The sequence below is a fragment of the Ornithodoros turicata genome, unplaced genomic scaffold (genome assembly GCF_037126465.1).
Source record: "Ornithodoros turicata isolate Travis unplaced genomic scaffold, ASM3712646v1 ctg00000980.1, whole genome shotgun sequence".
NCBI classification, from domain to species: Eukaryota; Metazoa; Arthropoda; class Arachnida; order Ixodida; family Argasidae; genus Ornithodoros; species Ornithodoros turicata.
Window position 1 is genome coordinate 101451 of NW_026999434.1, and position 8615 is coordinate 110065.

At 44.3% G+C, this 8615-nt stretch overlaps 1 long non-coding RNA gene across 1 annotated transcript; it reads right to left on the bottom strand.

Annotated features, from left to right (window-relative positions):
• Positions 1–521: 521 nt before the first annotated feature.
• Positions 522–5440, bottom strand: LOC135376032 (uncharacterized). Its single transcript, XR_010417496.1, has 3 exons — positions 5384–5440; positions 2035–2109; positions 522–660 (listed from the first exon to the last, which is right to left on the bottom strand). It is a non-coding gene; the product is annotated as an uncharacterized LOC135376032 (long non-coding RNA).
• Between the last annotated feature and the right edge of the window lie 3175 nt (positions 5441–8615).

The window sequence follows — 8615 nt, forward strand, 5'->3', positions numbered from 1 at the left end:
TATACATTATTTTGCCTCCTTAATCGTGTTATATTATCAACTTACATACTTTCTACTTTTCGGAGCTTACGTAAAGGGCATTTTACGACTTGTAACACGATCGGCGATCTATCGAACGGATTTTTGTTCTGGAAACGGCTACGATGTCAGGTGACCGAAAGGAACAGATGTTCTGATTGGGACAGCTTTGTAGCTTTTATAATTAACAAGTTAATTAATGAAAGTTAATTAAGACATTGCCTTTGGACTTTGCTAATGCCCTCCTAGGTTGTGCCCTTCAGCATATGCTATATTGCAATTCATTTCATCTAAGGAAAAGTGTTATATATATATATTTAAAAAAATATGTATACAGTTAGCTCGGACACCCTGTATGTAGAATATGAAAGAATGTGGTCGATCAAAATGCAGAGACACAGATACGTAAATTGTTAACGTTAGACGTTCCTGGTTGTGGAGTTTGTTGTAATTTCACACTGAGCATTGTGGACGCAATACGTACCCCGTGACGAGCACGAAGACATCCACTTTCGCAAAGAGAGTAGACTGCTTCGTGCGATAAGTATCCCTGAAGTTGTCCAAAGTGGTTTTCATATCGACATACTTCTGAAATTCTTCCCCGTATCGGCCAAAAGTTGCAATATACTTCTCTTCCTCGACCTGTAATGAACGAACAATACTGACCCGCACTTAAACTTAAAGGACCACCATGTGTCCTGCAATCTCCATTGGAAACCGCTTCTACCGAAACAGTAAACCATCACTGTATTCACAACCAAATATTGTTCCTAAAACAGGCATTATCAGCGCTGGGATCCGATTTATAGTCAATGTTACCCTGCTGCGTTGGGGTAGATCGAAAAGAAGAGTAGTCTGGAGATTGTGAATCTGCACACATGTACTACTGTATGTGCTACATATACTGTAGAAGAGAAAAGAGTGGGAGTGGAGTGTGCACGTGTGGGATAACTATGCGTGACCGATAATGCATCCTTCTTCCTGACATCGCTCTATAGTGAAAGCTGCCCTAGTCTTCTATTATCGGACATGACAGATAATCTTTTTTTAAACGCGACCGTGAATCATGAGTACTGATGAAGACGTCAACTCGCGCACCACATTCCACGTCTTTTTGGTAAATCGGATGTCCCAGTCGGGAGTCATTCTGCCAGTAACTGAAGTGTGCTAGTCATGTGTCTCGTGGCCTGACGTCAACCGACTCGGCCGAAGCAGGTCAAGGTTATGTGGGTGAGTGCCGTGCTACTCTTGGTGGTCCCTAAAGCGAGTAGTGGTGGTGCTTGTGAGGGAACTGCTTGCCATAGTGCCCTAAAAAGAGTACTTATCGTACGACACACTCGTAGCCAACCATGATTCCGGGTATATAGTCCTTTCTTCTCACTCGTTGAGAACGGGAAGCGCACGCCTTCTTTTAACATGTTTATGTTAATAGTCACATAGAGGCATGCGTGATGCTCTCCTCACCAATTGGAAGTCACAACTCGGAACGACACGACTCTGAGCAACGCTTTGCCTTCAGCATGTGACTGTGGTGAAGTTCTGCTCTTGGAAAGTACGAGTAGAATTTTCAGTTCCAAATGAGAGCTCATCTCCAGACGTCAGGGCCGCTGGATCGGGCCCCGCCTCCCATCTTTGTCGCTTCGCGTGTTGCTGTGTGTTTGTGTAAAGTGCAAGTGTCTGTGTTGTTTTCGTAAATTAGATTCGGCAACGTCCTGACACCATTCGGCAAAAATATTTTGTGTTGCCGCTACCGATTGGACTGTCCGATTAATTTCCCAGGTTTTCGAGCAACCAAAAATGTTTTCACATCGCGATAGCTAAGACTGTGACGTCACTCACCCCATGCAGCTTGTATGACAGTATATCTAACACTAAATAAAGTTCGCTTAGATAAAAAAAGAAATGTTGTTCATTGATGCCGATGGCGTTGATTGTGTCTCGCTTGTGCTTTTCCTCCCAGTCTTAACAGCACAAAGTTGTGGGTATCCCTTTTTGGGGTCCTAGACGAGGACTTACAATGTCATTGAAAGTGAAGCCAGTAATCTTTACAGTGACTCTCGGGTCTTCGATGGTGTCATACCTAAGGTTTACCTGCAATAAAAAAACAGACAAACATCAGTTAAGCAATATCGCTCTTTGGACAAGGGTCGTAAAGCGTGGTCCACACTACTGTGTTTCATTGCGTGCGGACGCGGATTAACGTTCGTTACCGTGGCAACAGACGCGTATGAGATCTTCCCCAGCAGAACGCAAGGAGATCGTCCGAGCCAAACTTTTTCCGACGTACGTATACCGTCCCACAAGCGGAGAACCAATCGCCGAGTTCCGCGCATGCGTGTTGATGCGCTCCTCTTCTGTGCAAGACGAATTTAAACATTGTCCCTGCAAATATGGAGCGCGTGGTGTGTGCAAGAAAAAGATGCAGAATTAATTACATTTCCTAAATCGGCAGGAGTTGCTGTGACGCAGGATTCAAACATGCATGGACACAGCTATTGTTTTGCCCGATGCTCAGTAACTTAACTTGTATACTTTTTGTGAGTACTTGTAATTTCTTCTGTGTTCCAGCCTCAGTACATAAAGTAGCATCGTGTTCAATAGATGCCGCTTGCGTCGAGCCCGTCGTTTAAATGTGTGTCAGTGAGAATAACATGTACGAGTGAAAGTGGAATGAGTGAGTGTACTCATGGCACAGCCTTGGAAGACGCTGGGGAGGCGTGTCAGCTTAGCTCAGTTAGTATAGTCCTGGGACGGAAATCTACAAGGTGTGGGTTCGAGTCCTTCAGCTGGCTAACCTTCTCAGTGACTTCCTGCTTCATATCTTGTAAAGCCGGCTGATTTCCCCCATTCATCCATCCATAAGAACAAAAACTCCGTAACAGTTTTCACCAGCGATGAGAGTTCCCTACGAGCACAGAGTTCCCTACGAATGATCGTATTCAGCTCCTCAATATCCCCAGGCAGCACAGGCCGCCGGGGAAAGAGCGGGAATGCAATGGCGTCTTCACCTTCTGAACGGCCGATAGGTTTCCAACCTACTGGTTCCCAGTCGTGTGGGATAGGAGGAGGTGGAGCGCAAGAGAATATCAGATCCCCCCCACGATGTCCTGATCACTTCACGACAGACAGTCATGTGACCAAGAATATAGGATCGCTCCCCGATGCTGCTCTGGTCACTTCCCGATGATCGGTCACACGACCGAGGCGCGGCAACGGATATCTCTTTCCCGCCTACGAGGTGCCGACTGTAGCAATTACGTGACCCACAGTTTCGAATCTGGCCAATTATGTGGCTCGATCAACCAGTCATGCTTGCATGGTGGGAGACTCCGTCGTTCTCGTTGTGACTAACAAATGTGTCCTGCAGTGTCACCGGAACTATCGAAGTATTTCGATATTTTTCAAGCGATTCATCCCAGGTAAGTGGTATTTCTTTCTACGGTACTCCTCGCATTGAAAAATTTTCCTCGTAGATGCTTCTCAACAAGAGTCCTTCACACAGCGCTTATGAGGCTTTTCTCAAAGCTTAGCTGTGCAGCATCACATGGTTTTGATACTCATGCTTCATTATACCTTTTGCGTTGGTTTCGAATAACGGGTTACGTTTTGATGAAAATTCATGGTTCAATAAAGTGTGGAAGCGCATGTATAGTGCTTTTGACATCAACGATATGTAACGATTTCTTCAAGTTGACTGCGTGCTGAAGCTGTGTTTCCAACTCCAGCGTGCCTACAAAACTGGAGGCCTGGACATCTTCAGCTCAGGGTAAGTTTTCGCGTTTATGCTAAATGTTCAAGCTACAAAGAAAATAAATTCGTTAGTGAATAAATTAATCCGCATTAATCCGTCCGCGCGATATGACGCTTAGTGCGAATTAATTCTAATGGTGTTCATAAGCTATCGTGGTCTTCAGTTCACAATGTCACACTGGGCCACGGCCGGACCGTGCGAAATTAAATCAATACCTTGATGGAGGGTATCGAAGAAGAGTCCACCACAAAATTTCTGCCTCAGATCCTTTCTTCTCTCATGTTGTCTCATGTTCTGTCTCAGAAGATCTCCCATGTTCAACAGTTGCCGCTTGCGTCGATACCGTTGTATGAATGTGTGTATGAGTGAGCAAAAATGTAAGAGTCAAAGGAGGACGAGTGCGAGAGAGCTCCTTCAGATGACGCACCCTTGGAAGTCGCTGGAGAGGTTTGTTAGCTTAGCTCAATTGGTAGAGCCTTGGACCGGTAATCCAGAAGATGTGGGTTCGAGCCCTACAGCTGGCTAACCTTTTCAGCGACTTTCATCTTTCAGTGCGATACTGACGCGAAGCCATCTTCCCTTTTCAGAATCCGCCCCACACTTCGGTTGCAACACTATGAACCTATCTCGCCGTGATGTTTGCTTGCAATAAATACACTGTAGTATGCTGTTTTGTTTTAAAATACTTCGGGTATCCATAATAACAAGCTTTCATACCAAGGCAGCCACTGTTTCAGAAAAATAGTGTTCTTGATGCATTAGTATATTTCACAGTTCTCTGAAGACAGAAGTACGAGTCGTACTACATGTTCCATACTAATTCTGCAAGTAAACGTGCGTTACCCTTCTGTTAGCAAAGGTGCAGAAATATTTTCTTTTGTTCTCTTAAAGACAGTACTACGAGTTACATGACATGTGCCATACTGGCTGTCAGGTTATACGTGCTCCATATAACCTCTGTTAAATGAATGTTTGTGGAGTACATACGCAGACAGATGAGAGTATACTTTCTATATAACACCCATCTCTTCATTGCTCACAAAGTGGTGCCATAAAGAACCAATGCAGCTGATGACTATGATGCAATAAATTGATTGTTTGTTTCTAAGGAAAATCAAAATACAATAACAATAAACTGTTTGTTTGTTTGTGAGGAAAAAATACGAAACAATAAATTGTTTGCTGCAATGACATATTGTTTTCATTGTCAAGAATTGCGTATGGGGAAAGGAGGCACCCGTAAGGGTGCATTGGTTGCACGTCGGGAAAGCATTGGGGTACGATACGGGCTACCGACAACGGGCCATTAAGGTCCCCGTGTTGCCAACTGTATGCCGGTCCATCGTCGGGGGCCGACCCGTTCGGGTACTCGGAGGCATTTGAGTAGTCTTTTCGTTATTATGTGTTTCATTACTTCATCTGGTGCTTCGTTATTTAACAGGTTCCGTATGTTTCAGCTAGCCACATAAGGAAGTTAACCGTAAGTGGACTACCAGCCAATTATTGGAATCCCCGACGCACACAAATTCATAATGAAAGCGTGTTTTGTTGAGATTGGTCGCCTTCATTTACTGGAGGTTGTCAATGTGATGTAATATAAACCGTATAACTTACTGAGTTTAGAACGGCTCCGAAGTAGGTAATGATTTCACTTTGCTTGCTACCAAAGAGTCTGTAGAATACGGTATCGGTGACGATGTGGATTTCTGGCTGGATTTCCTTCACATCATCTAGATGATAACATAATAGCGTCATTATAAAGCTGTTACCATGCAGGTCGATGCAAAGCATAATACGCAGCCTCGTCATGGTACGGTGCGAACGTTCGTGTTTGTGATGAGGTGCTCTCGTATCCTGACTTTCCACTCCTGGAGACCTCGTAGCCAGAATGGCAAAAAAATAAATAAATAAATAAGAACAAAAACGGACGACTGCGCTGGGATAGAACTGCGACCTTGTGTTTTGTTATATTAGCGACTTGATTTTAAACCGCGAACTATTTTTTTTCTGAAATTTTACGAGAAAAACGTCAGTTTTTGTGTGTCACTGAACCACGGCAGATTGTAATTTTTATTTTGCTGATCGTGAAAGCCGAGAGAGGAAAAATCGAGAAGTGAGACCAAGGTGCGGGGCTGTTTCACTGTTGCAGCTCAGCCCATTCCCCCATATGACCCCCACAACCCATGTTAATCCTCGTTTTAATGCGTGGCACTCAGTGTCGAAGTAACAACACTACGTCGCGTTCGACCGAAAAAGTAACACATTCGGAATCGTGAATTCTTCCGTGAACCGTTCTCCTATGTCCTAATTGGCTTTAAAGTGCTTCTTTTAAATGTCGTTTCTTCAGAATAGAATTGCGCATTGATTCTCGATTCTTGATGGAATTGTGATCTACGTGTCCCACGTGGTATTCTTGCAAAATATAGTTTCTCTACGTGACGCGGATGCAACATAAAACGGATTTCGGGTTTTGAGTAGCATGACGCAACTATTCGGGCAATTTACATCCCGTCAAGTATTTGCTCAAAGGTCGCTTCGAATACCACATCACAGCTCTTTGACGTCTTTCAACGTGTTCTGGAAAGAAGACGCGAACCTGAATGGTTCGACTTTCGCCGTCGCTCGAAGACGAACTCTTACGCTGATGATGACGTCATCTACATGGTTCGCCGTTTTTTTTTTTTTTTTAAAGAAGTGGAAACGTGTAATCTTCACCAGTAGCACCTACACTTTGTGTATTGCATCTTCCAGTCACCATGATTTATAATCACTCAGAAACAAAAGCTGTATCAGCTGTAATTTTCGCGAGTGGTATTTTTCTGCGAAACTAATTCCGGCAAAATAAATGACACCCATAAGTAAGTAAAGTAAGTAAGAAGTGTGCCGCGAAGTACCTGACAAAGGACGCCGTTATGCAGGATCAGTCGGGAGTAGAAGGTTAATTGCTCACGCTTAGCGGTGCCAAAAGAGATCGCGCTGCCGCACCTGCAGCTCAGTTTTATTTCCCCCATAGAAAACGAAGTTATGTACAGTATATACAGGGTTGCCAACGTGGCTACCAACACTTACCGACCTCCAATGATTACTTAACCCAAATGTGTTCTTCTCTGACACTTAATAATCATGAAAAAGTCTTCTCAGCTTACATTTGGGAGCGACTTTTAATTAAATGAAGGTATGTAGTCGGGAGTGAACTCGAGGTCATTATACCCGATTAGTTAATACCGGATGGCGTTTTGTTGCGTTTTCTCGCATCTTTTGCAATTTATTCCTCGCAAATATGCATTACTGCTCTCCATGTGCTTGTTTACTTTAAAGAGCTAGCGCCACATTTTTGGCAGCCTACTCCGGAAAAAACGCTTAGAGCGACATTTCCGCTGACTTACCTCCTTCACATTTCGCCAACTCGAGCTGTATAATTATTTTGAGCCTTATGAACAATTGAAATCGACATATTTTAAATTTCGCGCGTGGAACGTCGTAGGCATGACGTCGAATTCAGGACATGTGGGCGTTCCCTCGGCGCCTGATTTCCCGCTTTCCTGTTGCAGGCTTCTTCGCGTCGCCCTGCAGAGAATACGTGAGGATGAGGTGTGGGAGAAGACGCTAGCACGTCAGCGAAACTCGGGTGCCTGAACACTAGCTCCCTCTGTATAGGGTGAGGACAATCGCGCCGTCTGCTGCGACGTCCGCCATGCTGAAGCCCACGTTCTACGCTGACAAAGATGTACCTTATATACTTGGCTATCCACTACATTTTGGAACTGAGTCAATCAATAGCAGAGTAGGCCTGAAGAAGTCAGTAAAAGCGGAACACAGCTTCCACATATGGTTACCCAGGGCCTCAAAATGGCGAGCTGGGGGCGTTCTCTTCTTCAAACTCCACCAGTGACTGTTGAGTGAGTGAGTTCAAAGTGTGACTCCACCCTACACAGAGAGAGCTGGTATTCAGCCACCTTAACTGAAACGCCACGCGAGCGTATGAGGAGAGTTTTCGGTTGTTCCTCCTCGCGTAGACGACAGTCCGCTGCCAGCTGTCACGGCAAAATACGAACAACTCTGGAAAGAGTTCGAACGAAAGGGTTGGCAGGAGTGTTGTTAGAAGTCGAATGCTCCTGCAAGACGTCATTACTTCAGCGTCGTCCTACAGACAACTTCTCGTTCAACGGATATCGACGGTGCCGTGTGCCGCATGCACGACATAATTTCATTAAAGTTCCCTTCCAAATCATAAAGAACCTTCATTAAAGGAGCTCTAGAGATCCCGTTCGTGAGGGATATAATATCCTTATACAGGGTCGCTGCGGTTAGATGAGTAATCTTAGTTACATTGATGTAACATGTTATAATTGATTAATAACATTGATGTAACAAGTATGGGACGGAAATACTTATTAGTATATCAATTCCATTGTTCATGGATATCCCACATGATTACCGAGGGGTGAAATTCTCACCGTTGGGTTGTCATGCCCATATTAGGAAATTCAAGTCTGCAACCTGACTTTCTTTCTTTTGTTTTCTTTTTAGCGTTGAACTTTGTCACATGTTACGTTCCGGTTTTGCTGGATTTGCAGTGGTGGTTTACTGCAGAAGGAATTGTAAATGTTGCTTACCGTTGTCGATTTTGCGATCCTCTAACCTCGGGTCTTCTGAGCGGGGCATGAAAACTGTATGAATAGAGAGTAGATCAGGTTTCACAATTTTATTTGTCTTAGAATCGCTTCCGATATGATTGGAGAGTTGGTTGTACACTTTTAATGTGCATGTTAGGTACATCGAAATTGCTACAGAGGGCGTACTCCTTTCATTGTCAGCGAGTCAGAACGAAGAACGATACCGTTCT